Genomic DNA, 21,919 nt, shown 5'->3' with positions numbered 1-21,919 from the left:
TTACAACATTTGTTCTACATATACATGGGAAAATTCTTATCTCACTTCATTGTATATACCATCACTTAACGAATACACCAGTTGTAAGTTTTAATTTGTAAATTGTAAATGAAATATCTGTAAAATTCTGAAATAATTGTAAAAGGCCCAAGATGGTAATAAAGCACACATCCAGAGCAAAAATCGCCCACCTCCTTCACCATGCCAAACCATCCTAGCCCATCCCCTACTCCATTAAACCCGCAGCTGGGCCGAATCTCCTGGCCAGAGAGAAGACGTTACCTTCTAGGTGGCCCGCCCCTCCCCTTCAGGGAGGGGAATGAATACTTTTCATCATCTGTATTCTTTCTCTCGGTGATGTCAGGAGCATCAGCCAGTAGCAGTGAAGCTCTCCGAAATGGTCTACCTGGCATGTGACTTATTCTAGTTACAGAGGAAAACCCAAGTTTCTAGAAATGCAATGTTTGCTAACGACGGTTTTATATACGTATCGCTTGTGAAACTGTGGTAGTGAAGAGCTCAACAGTAGAGCGGCACTGCAAAATGTTATTTCTTTTAACGGCTTTATTCAACAACGGCTGTGTTTCCGAAACGGTCCCACCTCTAATAGGTCTTTCGAACCATCGACCGAGTAGTCTAATATTTTCAGTTCAGTTTTGTATAAAAACATTTATACATTATGTGAACAAATACACAGTTCAAAAAAATTAGGGGAATATGTTTTGTAACGTCTGGTATGTGAACGTTAATATGGTAGATGGAGTTCCAATGGTCGTACAGCATACCTTGAGACCTTAGCTACACAGGGTATGTCAAATCGAAGTTACACTCCATTTGTAGGCGTAGCCATGCATTAAACTGTCAGATGACCCCTCAAAACAAAGTGAATGTGTCGTTGTGAGGTACACAGACTACTGCGGTCATTTGAGCACGTTGTACGTCAACCAGCACATCCCATGAGGCATCTTAACGAGGTTCAAGTCGGAAGGGCCGTCACTTTGATCCAGAAAGGATGGACTTATCGTCGTGTTGCTGTGGATCTCAATGTCTCCCCGTCAGTTATTCACCGCTTGTGGAATCGCTACAATGAGACAGGTCAGTTCACAAGAAGGGTTAGACAAGGTCTCGTGGATGCAGGACAACCCCACAAAATGACCGATATCTGACCATCTGTGCGTTGCGGCGTCGTTCAGCAACTACAAGAGAACTGCAACAAGACCTCAGGAGGGTCACTGGAGTCACGGTGTTGGACCAGACAGTAAGGAACAGGTTAAGAGAAGTGTCCTTACGACCCAGACGTCCTGTTCGAGTGCCCCGTTGAACGCAGCAACATCGCACAGCTCGCCCCATGTTTGCCCGTACCCACGTCAATGGAGGCCTGTGTTGTTCACAGACGAGTCCAGATTTCCCCCGACACAGCGTGATGGACGTTAACGTGTATGGAGACGTCGTGGTGAGCAGTACATGGCAAATGTTGTCCAGGAAGGCGACCGATTCGGACAAGGTTCTGTGATAGTGTGGGGTGGCATCAGTATTGATGGCCGTAGGGATCTTGTCCTCGTCCGTGGTAATCTTACCGCTGTATGGTACATCGAGCAGATACTGCTTCAATATGTGTTGGTTACTGCATATGGTGTTGGCCCTGAATTCGTACTCATGCACGACAATGCCAGGGCTCATGTACCGCGCATCACCAGAGCTGTCTTGCGAGAACTGGACAATCAAGAGATGGGATGACCAAATGCGAGTCCTGCCCTTAACCCCATCGAGCTTGTGTGGCATAGGCTTGACAGAAGTGTTCATGGGCGTCCCGTTCCACCACAGACTCTCCAAGACCTCGAACAGGCTCTCATTGAAGAATTGACCTGATACCGCAACGTGACCTTCGTCGACTTACACGGAGCATACTACGTAGGTACCAAGCTGTGATAAATGCTCGTGGAGGACATACATCATACTGAAGCTCTCCGATAAAAATTCACCCTGGAGGACTATTATAACTTTGTTTTCGCCCTTATTTGGACATTTCCGTTTGTCGCGGTGATTTTGGTTTTCATATTGTGTTTTGTAGTTTGAAATGGAAGAAAAACTGTTCGCGAAGTTCTGTATGATACAAGCCACGAAGCCTTTGTTGCAGGTGCTGAAGCAAAGGCGATGTGGGAGAAACTGAGGCATTCGCTGTGAGATGCTCTCAGAAGACAGGAAAAATACATGAAAAGTGGAGCGCCGGCTGAATCTGTAACATACCATTTCAAACACAAACTCTGAACTCACATCTCTTAACATAGCAGCAGTATTCGCCATACCTGCCAGAGCTGAAGTTCCGTGGTAAACTGCGTACTGCAACTGCGATCCAACTTGCGACGATTGTAGCCGCACGGCGACAGCAGTTTCGACCTTTGCGCATGCGCATTTTGAGTTTGGTCTGCGACTCGCGGCGCAGTGTGCAGTGAGCAGTCGCTGCGACAATTGATATAAGTAATATATATGTTGTGTAGCAGTTAATTATTGACTTTGGGTACGATGTCGAAGCAACGAAAAGTCGAGGGACAGTTCAGTCACTCGCATGATATAGCTCTTTGCCACTCAGTTTCCGAGCATTAATGTATGTACGATTTAAAGCACCCGCAGTGCAAGGATATGTCTGTACGAGACAATGTTCGGGATGGGATTGGTATAAAAATGACAGTAAATGGTCGTCGTCTTCTCATTCTGTCATTAAAATGTCAAGGAAAGCCTTGCCATTAACGAAAACACCCGTTCTCTCGTCCATTTCTGACGGACTGGACTGCGCGACTGGCGGCTGAAGTCGCTACAATCGCACCTTGGAAAACGCACCTTCACAGTGCTATGCGGCTGCGGGACGAATTGCCCAGCGTGAACACCTCTGGTCTAGATTAAAACGACATCCCTTAAAACACAGTTTCAGTGACGCAGTTAGAGAAGGGGATGGGGGCTCTGAAGTCATAATTATATCTCCCTTGTTCCAAACCACCTCTGATGTGGGGTTGCCATGCCACCCTTTGAAAACCTGTCCGTGCGTGACGACTTGTTTGTGTTGTAGGGTTTAGTTGTATCCCCTGTTCGTTTAGAATGCAAAGCCTAGAATCGTTTTTGCTACATAAGAGGATGAATGTTGATATGTCTATGTAGTTTATTCATAATTTGAATGAGTGCTTTGCCGGATATCAATAGCGTGGATCGGTTCACCTGTACAGATATTCTCTAAATATGTTGCTGATCTTGGAAGTCATGGGAAATGCTTGTTATCACTCATTGGTACTATACAATTGCTCTGGAAGAAATACCACGCTGTACGCCAATGACGTCAACTTTGCGCAGTGGCAATATCGTAACCAATGAAGCCTATCTGAGGTGCGATTTTTGCTATTTGAAAACTTTTACCAATACCCCGCTAGGTTCGGTGTGAAATATCGCTGGATCTAGCAATTTTTGAAAGTTCCTACGGGAACCTATAATACAAAATAACAAAATACCGAACGAGCTACCCGTGCTGTTAGGATTACGCAACTGTCTACTTGCATTCGGCAGATAGTGGTTCGTACCCCGGCAGTCCTGAAGATGATTTCCCATTTTCACACCAGACACCCTCGGCGTCATCCTTCCTGCTCCTATCCCATCGTCGACGTAAAGTGGATTGTAAAAATAGTTACATTTTTTCGCCAGAGTCCGACGTAAAATGTGTTAATGTTTATGCATAATCGGTACCGGAACTTCGAGCTGATATTGTTACGGTACTACCAATAATCGAAGTTGTATTTATGATTAATGTTGTGCGTTTACCAACAATTATACTGCTTCCTTCAGATTTATTGAGATACATTTACTTCTGTAGTTACAGTGGTTAGTGTGATTAACTGCCACCCCCCGGAGGCCCGAGTTCGATTCCCGGCTCTGCCACGAAATTTGAAAAGTGATACCAAGGCTGGAACGGGGTCCACTCAGCCTCGGGAGGTCATCTGAGTAGAGGTGGGTTCGATACCCACCTCAGTCATCCTGGAAGTGGTTTTCTGTCGTTTCCCCAGCGGGTGAGGCCGCCTGGGCAAGGTACTGGTCTTCCTCCCAGTTGTATCCCTCGATCCAATGTCTCACGCTCCAGGACACTGCCCTTGAGGCGGTAGAGGTGGGATCCCTCGCTGAGTCCGAGGGAAAAGCAACCCTGGAGGGTAAGCAGATTAAGAATTACAGACAATACTAAACCAAGTATCATCAGCTTATTAATATGTGGGAACTTGTTTCAGTAGGATGCACTAATATTTAAGTTGTATTTGCTGCCATTGCGTATTGACCTTCGGTTCAGAGGGTCTCGGTTTCGATTCCCGGCCGGATCGGGGATTTTAATCGCTTCTGAATATTCTTTTGGCTCGGGGAGTGGGCGTATGTGTCCGTCCCAACACTCTCCTCATCATATTCAGACAACAGACCACACTACCAACCACCACAGACACACGCAATAGTGATTACATCCCTCCATATAGGTCTGGCGTCAGGAAGTGCGTCCGGCCGAAAAACAGGGCTAAATCCACTTGTGCGACACAGTTCGCACCCGCGACCTCACAGGTGTGGGGAAAAAGCGGTAGCAATAGGAGAAGGAAGAAGAAGCGATCCCACCGCCTTCCAGGGATGTGTCCTGGAGCGTGAGACGTTCGGTGCGGGGATGAAACTGGGGATGAGAACCAGTACTTCGCCCAGGTGGCCTCACCTAACTGCTGAACAGAGGCCTTGTGGGGTATGGGAAGATTGGAAGGCATAGGCAAGGAAGAGGGAAGGAAGCGGCCGTGGCCTTATGTTAGGTACCATCCCGGCATTTGCTTCGATGAAAAGTGGGGAACCACGGAAAAACACTTCGAGGATGGCTGTGGAGGGAATCGAACTCCCTTCTACTCATTTGATCTCCCGAGGTTGACTGGACTTAGTTCCGGCCCTCGTACCACTTATCAAATTTCGTGCCAGAGTCGGGAATGGAGCCAGGGCCTCCGCAGTTGGCAGATCACTGTATCCACTACACTACAGAGACGGACAAAATTTCACAATACCGTCGTTATTTTCTTTCAAAAATTCTCCTTTGTAATTTATGTTCCTTAGTGTTCTTCGGCCATACCTCGTTGAATACACCGGTTCTCGTCCGTTCACCGCAGTTAAGCAACATTGGGTGTGGTCAGTATTAGGATGGGTGGCCGCTTGGCTTTCTTCCATTTATCTGCCGTCTGAGCGACAATCACTAAATGCAGATCAGTGGCGATTGATAGACCGATCTTTAATCTTACACAAAGTTGACAACAATGATTCGTTACTTTTGCTACTTTACAATGATGATGCTTGGTGCTTTAAGGGGCCTAACATCGAAGGTCATCGGTCCCTACTTTACAATCAGTTTTGGTATAGTAGTAACTTGAGTTCAGCGCATTGGCTGAAAGTTCAGCCTTAGGTTCAGAGGGTCGCGGGTTCGATTCCTGATCGGGTGATTCTATGACTGCATGTTACAATGTTTACGTTGTTTTTACACAATATTCGACTCTACCTGATACAATTTCGTGATTTAAAAATCACAAAAGGAAAAGATTTTCGTTTGTTGCTTTAATTTTGAACGCTTCGTAGCTAACACTGTGCAATAGTGAGCACATGTCGTTTCCAACACATTTCTCTTTGATGGAAGATACGGCAGTGCTGTATTTCCCAACAGTTGAAGAATGTAGTTAACTGTATAACATTGTTGTATAGGTTTGGGTTACCGCAAATGTTCTAAATCTTGATTTGAAAAAAAAAGGCTTTTTAAAGGAAACTTTTAGAGAGCCTCCGTGGCTCAGGCGGCAGCGCACTGGCCTCTCACCGCTGGGTTCCGTGGCTCAAAACCTGGTCATTCCATGTGAAATTGGTGCTGAACAAAGTGGGGGTGGGACAGGTTTTTCTCCGGATACTCCGGTTTTCTTTGTCATTTTTCATTCCAGTAACATTCTCCAGTATCATTTCATTTCATCTTTCAGTCATTAACCATTGCCCCATAGAATGCGACAGGCTTCGGCAGCCATAATTAGCCTCATTAAGATTCATTTTTCTGGCAATAATACCTATATTTCGGCGTCGTCGAGCTTAAAATGGTTATGATATACAGGATACACATTTCTATACTGCTAATAATAAGAGTTGGTGTCTGACATTTCTTAGAGGGAGGTCCGTTTACTGCCTGCCGAGGCGGGATAAAGGGAGTGGCTGTGTGGTCGCTATGGAAACGAGGGTGGGGCGAATGCGGTTGCCATGGAGATAAAACTTCAGGGCAGCTCGTCTTGCTCGGAGTTGCCAAACCTGTCACTGTCACTGATAACAACCTGATTGATTGTATAAGAGTGATCGCAAATGGGACGACACCGCCTGGCCAGGTAGTCTACAGCAGATCACAGCGGTCAGAATGAAGGAGGGAACAAGTGAGCCGGAAGCGAGGGGTAAGAGCATGTAGAAAGGAATGTTGGAATGTGGCAACATCGTGAAATGGCACGTGCAATGCTCCTCCCTCCAACCTTACCTGTCAGACGCCAACTTTAGTTAAGTCTAGTATAAATAATACAACCTCCGGATTCTTCCAGTCCACAACCTTGCATGTGCTATGTATAACTTACCAGGTTTTATCTGTAGGCATCTTTCTATTTCCGCCTCTGGGTTTTTCCTGGCCCTTACTACCAAGAGCTAGTACCAAGCAACCTAATACCTAATCTGCTCGGTAGCATGTTTGACATGGGAACAGGCTGATACTTCCATAGTATCAATTTCTCGCTATCTTCCCTGCTGTCTCCTTCTTAGAACTAACAGCATGTTCGATGAGGTGTAGATTTGTGCTGATCGCCACGCCGGGTAGGGGTGGGAGTGGGGGAGGTAGCAACTGGGGTACCCGCAAACAAGAAAAAACACTATGCCACCCTCCAGAAAACATTTGAGTGACAAGGTGAGTTGGATCTCTTAGTGCTATAATCACTTGATCTGCAAGCGTTTCGTTAACTATCTGTTCTCCTGTATCCATCCCAGTTTTTCTAAATTCAGACTTTGTTTCGGTGGATAATTAATGTGTAGTTGAATTATTGGTAGAGTTATGCCACACGGCATCTTAATAATTGTTTGTAAAATGTAACAATAGACACTCATAGTTACTATCTGGCTGATGTGCTTACAAGTTTGTTCGAATTAAACGGCATCGTGGCCCTGTGGACCAGTGCAGTGTTTTAGTTGACGAGGATTTGCTCACGTGTGTACCGGGGGGGGGGGGGGAGGAGGGAATTCCGTCCATGCACCTAATTGTGTCCCCTTTAGGGTTTTCCAGTTTGCACAGCTGATACCTAATGTTTAGCTCCGCGCACACGCGTAACCGTTGTCTTGTTTCTTGTTTTGAGAGTTGATTGTGTGCAGCTCGTTTAGTTTCCTTGTACAAGATTCATTTTTCATACTGAGCTGAGTAAGTTCAGCATTTAAATTGAGAGAATGTTATTCTTAGAGTGAGCATTGATATGTGTATGAAAATACTGGACTGCATTTCAGTCGTGTGGTACAGTTCCTGGCGTGCAATCGCTACAGTGAGGTGGTTGGCGTGAGTTACTGTAGCGGCCATTATAATAAATCAGGGAATGTTCGTAATTTCGTCCCCCTTCATTTTATTTGTTATTTATGAAGTTTATTATTATTTTCAGATGGGAAAACGCAAGCATTGAGATAAGGGGACTATGAAAAAGGCTATTAAGGCAGTGAGAGACAAGTTAAAGAGTTAAAAATGTGTAGTAAAGCGTTTAACGTACCACAAGCAACGCTAAAAGACTATGTTAAATTTGGTGGGGGACGGAATTACGAACACATTTTTGGTAGCTTAGTTTTTGTAGTGTTTATATCAAATAATGACAACCTTACGTTACAACAGTTTCATTGTAACTTGCCCGTAAGTGGAGAATAAATATATTTACCAGTTTCTAGCGTTGTCCGTAATATTCCTTAATTTCTACAAGTCCAAATCTGCTAGGGGACGAAATTTGGGCTTCCTACCTAACAGTTGTCTTTTTGCGAACAGGAGTGCCAATGCGTGATGCATTCAGAGTCTCTTTCTCTCTCTCTCTCTCTCTCTCTCTGTCTGTGTGTGTGTGTGTGTGTGTGTGTGTGTGTGTGTGTGTGTGTGTGTGTGTGTGTGTGTGTGTGTGTGTGTGTGTTAGAGAGAGAGCGAGAGGGAGCTGAGGTTTGTCCTAGGCCTGCGAAAGCGGAGGTTAGATTCACTTGTGCCGTTGTGTTGAGTCTCATGCAGTCAGCTGAGAATTAGAGAGCGGATCAGTTAACAGCTTCCTAGCGTGAAGAAAGGTGTCTCTGCTCTCAAGAAGGACGGCACCTTATGGGGGAATACAGTGTAAAATATAGGTAAGATTAAAGGACACTTATCATTTACACAAATAAATTAATTTATTCAAGAAAGTTTAGATTTTACAGAATATAAATTACAGTATGTATCATTGCTTAGAATGTGGGAGAATTATCCGTGGTAGGCGGGGGCTGCTGCGACTGGTGCGTGGAGAGGTTCTCGGTGGACAACGGCGTTGAATCCATTGTGAGGGTCAGCGGTGTACTCTACGGTACGACGGGTGCCGTCAGGATCGGTCAAGCTGTAGCTACCGTGTACAACATCGCCGTCACGAGACTCGTGCTGGTTCTTGGAGTCTCCGGTGAGAGCGTCCTGCACATCATAGGCGTAGCTGTACTGAGGATGAGGATCGTAGTCGGTGTCGACAGCAACGGGACCTGGTCCGTAGGCCTTAGCGATAGGGGCAGCGTAACCGTGACCAGCGAGAGGAGCACCAGGGGCGAATACTGCAGGACCTGCGGCGTGAGCAAGAGGTCTGGCGAAAGGAGCGCCGTACGCTCTAGCAGCCAGGGGGGCGCCAGGAGCCAGCACAGCGGGACCGGCAGCGTGAGCAAAGCCTGCTGGAGCGTAGGCTCTTGCGAGAGGCGCACCGTATGGGCGAGCAGCCAGTGGTGCTCCGGGAGCGTAGACTGCTGGGGCGCCGAGGATACCAGCTCTCACGACAGCCACAGCGGCGGCGAGGAAAGCGATCTGTGGACAGGAAGAAGCACAGTGTGCACATTACAATGCAATGAAAATTGAATACCAAATGTTTAAGTTACACATCTACTTGTATATATAGATTTCAACATGTTACACTACAACCACTAAGCCGCAGTGACCTCTTTACACGGTCCTTGGAATAGTTGCGGGGTCAAGTTGCTCCACATAGCTGACACTTGATGACTAGAGCATGTGTTCGTTCTAATGTACCCCTGATTGAACTATAACATTCTAACATGGTTACGTTTTTGGGCTGGGTGTCAATCTGAAATTATCGACATAAATTTCCCAGCACCATTTTAACCATAGCAACCACTGTTCGTCTATGTACACTCGGTCAGTGGCGTCATCTTCCCACTGTGCACCTTCTTCCTCTAACTAAGAGCTTGAGAAAGGCTCCTACCAGTCCAGAATTAAAATACTTGTACTGGTCGGAATACGAACCCAGAGACTTGGAATAAGATATAGCAACACCTCTACACCAAAGGGATGGCTAATAATAATAATACTACTAATAATATTAAAGCTGTGGTTGAAGCAGACCTAAAGTACACCCCTCTGAATTTACATGAACACCACATAAATATAAAAAGACACCAACATCCCTGCACAGTGAAAAGATAGAGAGATGGGCTAGTAAAGAACTTCATGGAAGGCACTACAATCAGGTTAATGATGAGAACATTGATAAACAACTTTCAAACTCATGGCTGTCTAGGGGAGAGTTATTTCCAGAAACTGAGGGATTCAACCAGGCGATCCAAGATAAAGTGATCTCAAGAAAGAGTTATAGGAAACACATCCTTAAAGATCCTGCTTCCTTGGATATTTGTTTCACGTGTAATCAAACGTCCAGCCGCCTACTGCTTCAGTTCCGCACGCTTCAGCATTTCTCCCCCACCATCCGCTCACTCGAACTTGCCCTCACAAGCAAAGTTGACGGAAGACGGAAGGTAGACCCCACCTTGCGAGCCTCTGGGGAAGTGTTTTATTTGAGTTCAATGAGTATGATCAATGAAGAACTGCTGACTGAAGTTGTAAAATGACATCCTGATATCATGATATGGCAAGGAGAAGATCAAGTCAATCGGCAAGAAGTGATAATGATGCAGCAACTCTGTCCACGGTTTCTATGCAAAGAAAGAGACTTACCTCTGTGGCCAAGGAGTTGGACAATTTTTTAACTGACAAATGTGCAAAAGTGGATAGAAAGCCCGCGGATTACCGACAAAAAGTTTTATGAAACCGTGGAATAAACAGTGCGATATTTTAGTCCTCTGCTACAAATTGATTTTAAATCTAAAATAACTACTCTAGTGACGGAATATGACAGACTGTACACTGACTTGTAGTATTATACAATTCCAATCACTTTGACTATGTAGTATTGTTAAATAAAATATGAAAAAAAATCAATAGTTACTTCATTGTTACTGCTAGTCGCTCAAAAGGTGAAATTGGTTTTCTGAAATTTGATTTTTTTTTTTTTTTTTAGGTAGAACGCTTAGCAACTCAAAAACTAGAGAGAGTAATATTCTGAAATATTTAAAGAAGTTGTGTTCATCAAGTAGCAAGCCCGGAAAGTGAAGGTAATATTCATCACAGTGTTCCCTTTTTAAATGTATTTCATGTCTACAAAATCTTCTTTCTCTCTTCTTCTTCTTCGCAGTCTGTAATTTCTCTGTCTTCGGACAAAGAGCTCGACATTACTGCGGGCGCTGTTCCGAGCAGGGTTCACTGACAGCTTCTGAAAGAGACGGAAGGTATGTGCGGCAGACGAACTGATGCGAACTGATACGCGGGAAACTGAACTGAACTGAACCGAGCGGGACGGATGCAATGTGCTCCCTGCTTAAGAATGACGAGTGCAGGAAATGCAACAGCAGTCCAGAAACCATTGAGCACATCATCAGCAACTGCAGATTACTAGCGCCAACATCGTACAATGACAAACGTAATTTTGTAGCCAACAAGAGATTTGATCCAGAACAGAGTGCCTTACTACAAATACTCCCCGCTAAGTGTACTAGAAAATGAAAATTTTAAACCATACTGGGATCGAACGATGCAAACAGATAAAACAACTCCGCACAATAAACCAGACAACTCATTAACAGATAAAAAGAATCAACACACATATCTCATTGATATCGCTATCCCGAATGACCACAATATGAAACAGAATTACGGGGAGAAGGTCGATAAATATGCTCCTAGATACGGAAGTAGTAAGGATCTGGAAACAAGACAGAGTGACAGTTCTTCCTTTTCTCCTTTCTCCCATTGGACTCGCACCAAAATCATTTCCAGAAAACTTAATGAAACTACAGCTCCCTATCTTCACTCACAATGTGGGACAAAAGGCTGCTATTTTGAATACTTGCAACATCATCAGAACATTCCTGAATGTTCAGTACGGACCATAAATTGAAAAGGCTGCAACCTCTTCAACGAAGAGAATAATGAAGGTGTATATTGTAAAGTTATATAAATTTTACGTGCTATCTTACCAACTATAACGTTGTGAAATAAATAATACTATATTTGCGAGGTCTGGAATGTTTTTCGTTCCCACAATTCATGAGTCTAACCATTTTTTTTTGTGGATACGCTACTTTTTTTTTCAGTTTATCTGAACTCTTTATCTCCCCTGTGGGTGGAGTCAAAGGATGCATGTTGTAAGAGGCTACTAAGAGGGGAACAACGAAAGAATCTGTACTCGCTTTGTCGGGCTGAGTGGCTCAGACAGTTGAAGTGCTGTCCTTCTGACCCTGACTTGGCAGGTTCGATCCTGGCTCAGACCGGTCGTATTTGTAGGTACTCAAGAACGGCAGCCCCGTGCCGACAGATTAACTGACATGTAAAAGAACCCTTGAGTGACTAAATTCCGGTACCTCGCCGACACCGAAAACCGTAAAAATGTGAATGGGACTCTCGTCTTCTAAGCTCATCACCTTTTGGCGGACAAAATCTGAAAATGCGAATGTTTTTATGATCATGCTTAGCAGAAGAAGGAAAACAGATAGGCCTGTTTCCCTTCTGGTCCATGTTATTCGTTACGTTTAGCTCTTTGTTCTATTCAAGTAAAGTTCTTACAGAATAAATACTTTATCGGTGTAATGTCACATCATGATAGTAATTCAGTTCTTTAGAAGCCACTACACATGATTGTGTTTTTACAGTACATGTTACGTTGACGATTAAACCTCTGAATGTTGAGAATGAAAATTCTCAGCCTGTTTCCAGTCATTCGACCGGATCAGGAATGGAATTAACGAAGCCCCCATCTAGCGCCGAGGATAGCAATTGTGCCAGCTGCCGAAGCCTGTCGCACTCCGCTGGGGCATGGTTAATGACTTGACAGATAAAATGACATGAAATGAAGTTATACTGGAGAGTGTCGCTGGAATAAAAGATGACAGGGAAAACCGTAGTACCCGGAGAAAAACCTGTCCCGCCTCTGCTTTCTCTAGCACAAATCTCATATAGAGTGACTGGAATTTGAACCACGGAACCCAGCGGTGAGAGACCGCCTGGTTAGTGATTCATTCTAACATGCAGCCAAGGCTGGCGAACGAAGCGCGTTGAAGACATTTCATATTCTCGAGAATATTTTGAAAATAATGACATCCACGAATTTGCAATGTCCATAACTAATACCGGGAGTAAAAAAATGTTTTGTTTCAGTTGTAAAAAAAATAGTACGGTGCCACTGTTTCAGCAGATATTGGCATTCTGAAAAATTACTTCATGTCCATTAGCGAGCCCCTTGATAAATATTTCTAAAAGTGAAAACTGGTTTTCGATAACTTGACGGTTTACGATTTGTCTGAAGTGAACATTTTAACTAACTAATCCTGTAAAAGCCATGTCACCCTGTTTCCAATGTACTTACAGACCCGGAGGATTTTTCTTCAGATAATTGTGCCTTTAATTTTTTCTAGTCTTATTCTCCGATAGTTTTTTCCAGATTATGTTTGTCAAAACTACCATACGTCAATACTGTAGATAACCAAGTACTGTACTGAAGAAAACAACATAAAAATTCGACTCTGAATATAAGTACATTCGAACTTCGATATCTCAAAATGCCTGCGGAGGCTAAAATATACTTCGAGTTATCGAAAATCGAGGTATATAGTAAAACGTATATACTTTTTCCTGGAGTTGTAGTAATATCAGCTTTACTGTTATTCAACTTCTTCATTCTCGAAACTTGTATTTCTTTATCAGTATGTAAAACTTTGATATTATTCGAAAGTGTATTCAAAGTTTTATTTTACTGTAAGAAGCAACCTTCTCATTTTAGAACACACATTCATATTTTTGAAAAGAAATGTGTAATTTTCCTGCGTTGTTTTTTTTGTTACCGTGTACTCTCTACAACATTTTCAAACAGATTAACAGCACCATGTGAGTCCTCACCAACTGAGGTCGCAAAGTTCATACGGCTACTCAAGCAATACCCTGATTAAAATGTAGGTAAGGTAAGGGTTATTCTGCCCGAAGGCAGGTCCGAACCTCCGCAGAGGTGTTCCTGAGCCGGAGTTCACGTGCGGTAGGGTGGCCAGTTCCTTTCCGCTCCTCCATTCCCCACAGCGCGTGGCAACCCATCCAACTCCTGACCACGCCCAATGTTGCTTAACTTCGGAGATCTTACGGGATCCGGTGGATTAAAATGTGGAGAGTGTTTAATGTTCTAAAATAAGAAGCTTTAAGTTTACCTTAAGAGTATTCATAAGTGTCATGTTCTGCATATACAGTACTTATAGTTACAAAAATGTCACACCCGGGTTTGAAATATCCTTCGAGATATTGAAGAATGTCCGCCTCTGTGGTGTAGTGGTTAGCGTGATTAGGCCCGGGTTCGATTCCCGGCTCTGCCACAAAATTTGAAAAGTGGTACGAGGTCTGGAACGGGGTCCACTCAGCCTCGGGAGTTCAACTGAGTAGAGGTGGGTTCGATTCCCACCTCAGCCATCCTGGAAGTGGTTTTCCGTGGTTTCCCACTTCTCCTCCAGGCGAATGCCGGGATGGTACCTAACTTAAGGCCACGGCCGCTTCCTTCCCTCTTCCTTGCCTATCCCTTCCAATCTTACCATCCCTCCACAAGGCCCCTGTTCAGCACAGCAGGTGAGGCCGCCTGGGCGAGGTACTGGTCATACTCCCCAGTTGTATCCCCCGACCAAGAGTCTGAAGCTCCAGGACACTGCCCTTGAGGCGGTAGAGGTGGGATCCCTCGCTAAGTCCGAGGGAAAAACCGAACCTGGAGGGTAAACAGATGATGATGATGATGATGATGATGATATTGAAGAATTCCAGTAATAGAACTTCGAGTTATCGAAAAACATGTAGCACATGAATTATACAGGATTTCGTCGGGAAACGAAAATTCCTTCGAGATATCTGGAGTTACAGACGTTCCAGTTGTAGAAGTTTAACTGTAAATTATGCTTTCGTATTTAGAACGCCGAGGTGCCGGAATATAGTCCCTCAGGAGTTCTTTTATATGCCGGTAAATCTTCCAACACGAGGTTGACGTATTTAAGCACCTCCAAATGCCACCGAACTGAGCCAGTATCGAACCTGCCAAGGTAGGGTCAGAAGGCCAACGCCTCAACCGTCTGAGCCACTCTGCCCGGTCCAATAAAGTGAAATGAAAAATAAAATGCTTATTTTATAAGTAAGGATTGTTTAACTCAGTTTGAAAGATTTTAAGAACCTTTCGCTGTTTTATTAACCACGAATGCAGTTTCTTTTGATTTCACTTCGTTGTTTTGGTTCTGAAATACATTTTATTGACTGAGATTTAATTAATTTTCCAGAAAACATTTTACAGGGAGGTCTAATAAACACGGCTGGAATATCTTCTCGTCGACTATAGGCCCGATATTAAAGAATGAAATCACTGAATATGCGAGCACATATTGGTGACTTAAATGCGGGGTAGAGACAAGTCACCCTATCCCGATAGTTATTTCTGAATTAAAAAGTTCCTCTCTTAAAACTAGCGATTTTTCAATTATTATCACACTTCTCACCTTGTAGAACATGGCGAACTGCTGGTGGTAGTTCCACTGCTGCTTAGCATGGTCCGTTTCAGATTTATATACCAAACGTACCGTTCCCCTTTCTCTCGAGTCAAAGATTGTACTGCAGACAAAGGTCTGGACCACGCCTAAGTGCAATAATGTTGGTGTACTGTATTAAACATTGTATAGTAATATTATGTCATGGGCATTTGATACAAGATAGCAGGGATTGTTTTCGGTTATAAATGTTGTGACGCTATTCATAGTTAAATGCCAGCCCATTCAAGTCAGGCTCCTGTCAGACACACGGCCTCTGTTCTTATGTGTAAAATAGCATCTATATATGGTATTCGGATTTCAGATAAAGACCGGTTAAGTCTTGCCAATATTTATGGCTCATAAGAATTCACGCATTGCATTGCTTTTGATAGCGTTATTTCCACTTAGATCGGTTTGATGCTGTTCTTTGTGTTATCCAATTTCACAAGAGTGAACAACACAAACAGAGAAAAAAGAATCACGTTTTATAAAAATGTATTTATTAGTCGACTCCACGCATTGCTAGTCTCAAAATGTTGTGGATTTCCGTGGCTAATTCGTGGCTACGACGGCCGAACAGGATTAGAAACATTGATTATGAAGAAGAAAGATGTTAACTACATCCTAATAATAGAAATTCCTCATAAAAAAATTAAAAACGGATTTCATGTGAATAAATAAAATTGTAGAACAGCATGAACAAAACTAATAAGAAGTCTTTCAACGGATGCAGAAAATTAAAAACAATCCGGATTTAGCTCAGAACTATAAAACCAAAGGAGGATGGGGCAAACATTTGAATCAACAAATAATAATAATAATAATAATAATAATAATAATAATAATAATAATAATAATAATAATAATAATAATAATAATAATAACCGTATGGCTTGAGTTAGTTATTTTAATTTGACGCCATTTAGAACGCATGCATGTCAAATTTGACGTTCGGTTTTACTCTACGAGATAGCAGAGAAACTGAATGTCTGTTCTCGATCTGTTGCTTAGTTTTAGTTCATTTTGCTGGACCAACTCCGAAGGTGTCCCCAGAGATCATCTACATGGCGAGTTCTTACGACGGAGTGTAGCGAATTGAAATTCTCCGTACAAAATTCCAAGTACATCTGCTGGGTTTAAACTTCTGATCCGCTGATTGGTCAGGGGTCGATTGTTAAAATGATAGGATGAGATATACATACGTACTTGGTAACCCTGAAGGCTCTGAAATAATTGCAAGTAGTTGTAAAAGATAATAATAATACACCGGACTAGGGAGTTAAGCCGGTAGAGCGCTCTTCTTCTGATCTCAAGTAGGTGAGTTCGATCCCGGCTTCGTTCGGATCTATTTGAAGGTGCTCAAATACGTCAGCCTCGTGTCGTTAGATTTACTGGCACGTAAAAGAACTCCTGCGGCACTAAATTTTGGCACTTTAGCTGTTAGACATCTGCAAAAGTAATTCATGGGATCTAAAATAAATAAATAAATAAATAAATAAATAAATAAATAAATAAATAAATAAATAAATAAATAAATAAATAAATAAATAACGGTTGATGCGCTGGCCTTTTGACCCCAACTTGGCAAGTTCGATCCTGGCTTAGTTTGGGGGTATTTGAAGGTGCTCAAGTACGTCACCCTCGTGTCGGTAGATTTACTGGCACGTAAAAAACCCCGGGGGACTAAATTCCGGCTCCTCAGCGTCTCCGAAGACCGTAAAAATAGTTAGTGGGACGTAAAACAAATAACATTATTATTAAATGAGATAAATCGAAGAGTCAATGTAGCATGGAGTTCCTTTGCAAGGCTGAAGATCATCTTCAAAAGCAATGTATCACTAAGCCTAAAAAGAAAAGTGTTCGATCAGTGTATCCGTCCTGTAATGGCATACAGTAGCCTAAGTGCAAAGAATATACTAAAGCTCATTGTAGCCTAGGAAGCAATGGAAAGGGTTAGGCTAGGTATTTACCAGAAAAGCAGAAAGACCAATGTTTGCATCAGATGTCAAACGTCTGCGAAAGATTTGAAAAACAGGAAGTGGAACTGGGCACGTCTAACAGGCAGATGGCAAACACAGTAGGTCTCATAGTAGATTTTTCTCGAGCACAAGCGACCTAGAGGTAACCTGACATGAGATCAAAACATTCGCGGGGACTAAATGGTTACAGGATCGTGAACTATGGAAGAGGTTGGAAGAAGCCTTCTCCAGCAGTGGACTGATAGTGGATGCTGCTGCTGCTGCTGATGATGATATGTTAAATATTCCTTCAATTCTTATAAATTTTAAGAGATTCCAGGAGTGCTAGAAGTAGTTGGTTAACATGCCAGAATCCAATGAAACGGAGAGGTTTCATTTAAACTCCCAGAAATGCCATCGACTTCACTCAGGTTTCGACATGTTATTTTGAGAACGACTAGTCCCCACGTGAGTCTACTTAGTTCAGGTTTGAGGTATTGTAGCCGAATGAGGCCTCGCGGTCCGTCTGGTAGACAATCGCACGAGGGTTGTTAAACAGGGACAGGAAGGAGAGAGGAGGTTTGGTCTGCGTCCTTCGTCTTCATCTCGAGCGCTCTTTGTCTGTAACTCTCCATTAACAAAGTCCCTCTTTTGATCACCAGTCAAGTGGCACCTTCAGATTCCAAGATCGCTGGGTAAGACCCGACAGAGGCAGTCGCATTTTTAAAGAGCGGGTACAAGTCTATTGGACTGTCCATATCTTTACCTGACAAAAATAAAACACAGACATTGGTCGCTCTAGAGCAGGGCCTCTCAGGGTGCATGCACTGTGCACGGTGCAAAAAACCACTTCGCTTGGTTGACCAGAGTGCAGACGCACACTCCTCGATTTGGAGCAATAGCGCTGTCTCTCTCTTTCTCCACGCCTGTCTCGCTCGCTCCCCCTGTCTTCCTCTTCCTCACTTGCTCCGTAGCGCTCCAAATCCGAGCCGAGTTGAGCCGAACTTAGCCGAGTAGCCCAAAGACGAAGCGTTGCTCCGAGCCGAGCGGGACCGATACACTGTACACAGGAACTCTGCGCCGCTGTTTGCACGCGTGAGATTTTGGGCGTTTGAGATGCCTTGCTCTAGAGTGATCTGGTTTTCTCTCATCTGGTGGAATAAAACGGAACACGGCGTAAAATTAGAATCCCTGCACCCAGTAGCAGAGAACATAATATTATTGTAATTCTTATTAGACTATTCTTCTTCTTCTTCTTCTTCTTCTTCTTCTTCTTCTTATTATTATTAAACTGTTACGTCGTTATCCTCCTGCCGATTTGATTTCGTGTTTCTTCATTTTTCATGCGATCTCCTTTTTTAACCTTCAATACTATTCTATTACGCCACATTTCAAAAATGTCTGCACCAGTCATTGTCTATATATTAGTGCCATGCAGTGTTACTCTCCACACAGAAGTCTTAAGAAACATCTAAAACACATATCTGTTTCACAGCAAATTCAAGTTTTAAATAACGGCTTTCCTCAATCAATCAATCAATCAATCAATCAATCAATCAATCAATCAATCAATCAATAATGAATTGATTAATTATTTAGTAATTAATAAATAATTAATAACGAGTTAATTAATCAGTCATTACAGTAAATAATGTTTTGTTATAAACCACCTATTCAGTACATTAAAATGCTATTACAGTTAGAGTTTCACAATTAATGTAAAGTTATAAGCGGGATATGTTTCGCTCCGTTATAGAGCATCATCAGCCAATCTAGAATGTCAAAGATTGGTTTATGTTTACAACTAATGACTTAAAAACTATTTGTACATTTTGCAATCTTGAACTTATTTTTTTACTAATAGCATAGAAGGCAGAATCATTGGTAGCGTGCCATATTAACTAGAACTTAATACTGGAAAAGTTGATGAAAATACATTCATTTAAAATTATGGTAGAATAAGTTTGCTCTCAAATATTTACAAACATTTGGCATGTCCAAAATCTTGAAGAATGACTTGTGATTCAATCTTAAGAACTTGTGATTAGGTCATAGATATTTAAAGTGTAAAACATGAGATCGGGTTAAAAGTTTATGTTATCTTTTGAAGATAAGAGTCTGTAAAATTCTAATATTTCGTCATCTTGTTGATTGTAACATGTGACAGGTTAAACTTGAGTCTTTACAAAGTATGAACTTCTGTTGCCATTTGACACCGGTAATGTTGTTGATTGAGTTTGTCAAATATTAATGGTGAAACTCTAAATGTAATAAGATTTTAATTTATTGAATAGGTGGTTGATAATAAAACATTGTTTATTGTAATTAAACAGACTTTCAATACGGATTAAAACATGAAGTTGTTACTTGTAATCAACTCAACTCAACTCAACTCAACTCAACTCAACTCAACTCAACTCAACTCAACTTAACTTAACTTTGATGTGCTTTTAGGGCTGTGTCGTCCAGTGTCAGTTATTTTATTGAATGATGTCAAAGATCTTTGAAATTTATGGATCATTTACCTTGATAAATTATTCCTATCCTGTACTCCTCTTCCTATAAATGAATATTTGCCCCGATTTGTCCTATTGAATTCCAACTTTATATTCATATTAAAATCTTTCCTACTTGTAAAAGCTCCGCTTAAGCTTATTCTTTCACTAACGTCGTTCCACGCCATCTCTGCACTGACAGCTAGGAAGCAACCTCCCTGCTCCCAGCTCAAAATTTACGGCATTTTCGTAATACTTCTCTTTTGTCGCAAAGTACTCAGAACAGATCGTACTGCTTTCCTTTGGATCTTTTCCGGTTCAGGTATCAAACAATCTTGGTGTGTGCCCCATACACAGGAACCATACTCTAATTTTGGGGTCTTATCAGAGACTTATACGCTCTCTACTTTACATCCTTACTACTACACCTAAATACCCTCATAACCATACGAAGAGGTATGTAACCTTCATTTACGACCTGGTTAATTTGATTACCCCAAAGGACACCTTTCCTTATATTAACACTTAGGAACTTACATTGATTGCCATGCGGTACCATCACCCTATCAACACAGTAATTAACACTGAGAGGACTTCTTTTCTTAGTGAAACTTAAAACCTACATAGTAGGTTCGAACCCCACTGCCTGCAGCCCTGAAAATGGTTGTCCGTGGTTTCCCATTCTTTTTTTTTGCTATTTGCTTTACGTCGCACTGACACAGATAGGTCTTATGGCGACGATGGGATAGGAAAGGCCTAGGAGTTGGAAGGAAGCGGCCGTGGCCTTAATTATGGTACAGCCCCGGCATTTGCCTGGTGTGAAAATGGAAAACCACGGAAAACCATCTTCAAGGCTGCCGACAGTGGGACTCGAACCCACTATCTCCCGAGTACTGGATACTGGCCGCACTTAAGCGACTGCAGCTATCGAGCTCGGTTTCCCATTCTCACACCAGGCAAATGCTGGGGCTGTACCTTAATTAAGGCCACGGCCGCTTCCTTCCCACTCCTCGCCCTTTCCTGTCCCATCGTCGCCATAAGACCTATCTGCGTCGGTGCGACGTAAATCAAGTAGCAAAAAAAAAAAAAAAATAACAACAACTTAAAAACTGCTGACTTTTCATCCAGTTTACCATCATACCATTGCTATCCATTTCACATCGTTGTCGAGGCCTTTCTTGCAGTCGCTCAGAATCCTGTATATCATCACCCAAGAAAGCCTTCCTTTGATTCCAGTTCCTTCCTCAAATAATTCTGTGGCTTGCTTCTAAAAGGGCCAATGTCAAGAAACGTGTTTCTGAGCTATGGGCATTTGAAGTTTTGCTTATAGTTTTCCAATTATTTTTTCGACAACTAACTTCAAATAATTTTTACTTTCTTTGTCGAAGTCACCTTATTAAACGCTAATTTTTTCTATCGCATTCTTTAAAAATTGCCAGGTCTCTAATCTTTATTGGAAATCTAACATTATTGCCAAGGGCTGATTTAATTAAACGTTAACTGTTCGTTTAGTACTTAAGAGACACATTGACCCTTTTAACATGTAAATGAAATGTCGTATGGCTAATAGTGCCGGGATATCCCAGGACGGGTTCGGCTCGCCAGGTGCAGGTCTTTCTATTTGACTCCCGTAGGCGACCTGCGCGTCGTGATGAGGATGAAATGATGATGAAGACAACACATACACCCAGCCCTCGTGCCGTAGGAATTAACCAATTAAGGTTAAAATCCCCGAAACGGCCGGGAATCAAACCCGGGACCCTCTGAACCGAAGGCCAGTACGCTCACCGTTCAGCCAACGAGTCGGACTTTTAACATGTTGCAAGCCAGGGTAAAACGCGTTTGTATCAGTTAATATCTCAATGTCGATAAAAAATGACATTGGCCCTTTTAGAACCAAGCCACAGAATTTGTATATAATAAAATATAAAGGTCCAATAACATTACCTTGTGGAACCCCTCCACCCTGGTAATCGTTATAGGATTAGATAATCCTTCAGTCACTCTAATTGTCCGCGTTCTAATTTTTTAAATGTAGCCGCCATTCAACCTCTCGTTTGTCTAGTCAAATAGCCGTCATTTCCCTCCCTTTAGTTAGTTTGTATTCTATGTTCTCCTATATCTTGCCTTCATTGGTTGTTCTGCTACTGAAGTAACTAATATTAATCTACTTCCATTAAAACTGCATTTTCTATTCTTTTTTCTGGACCACCTATTTTCATTTGACTACAATCCATCACTTCTGATTTATAATTGTTTATTTTCATCTCATACTCCTCCAAGACCTTG

The 21,919-nt window shown here is 42.5% G+C and overlaps 1 non-coding gene across 1 annotated transcript; it reads left to right on the top strand.

Moving 5' to 3' along the window:
* Positions 1-3,330: 3,330 nt before the first annotated feature.
* LOC136885165 (U4 spliceosomal RNA) lies at positions 3,331-3,472 on the top strand. The gene has a single exon (XR_010861481.2). It is a non-coding gene; the product is annotated as a U4 spliceosomal RNA (small nuclear RNA).
* Positions 3,473-21,919: the final 18,447 nt, after the last annotated feature.

The sequence above is a fragment of the Anabrus simplex genome, chromosome 13, assembly GCF_040414725.1.
Source record: "Anabrus simplex isolate iqAnaSimp1 chromosome 13, ASM4041472v1, whole genome shotgun sequence".
Lineage (NCBI taxonomy): Eukaryota > Metazoa > Arthropoda > Insecta > Orthoptera > Tettigoniidae > Anabrus > Anabrus simplex.
The sequence above is the reverse complement of the archived record's forward strand: the minus strand, read 5'-3'. Positions and strand labels throughout refer to the sequence as shown.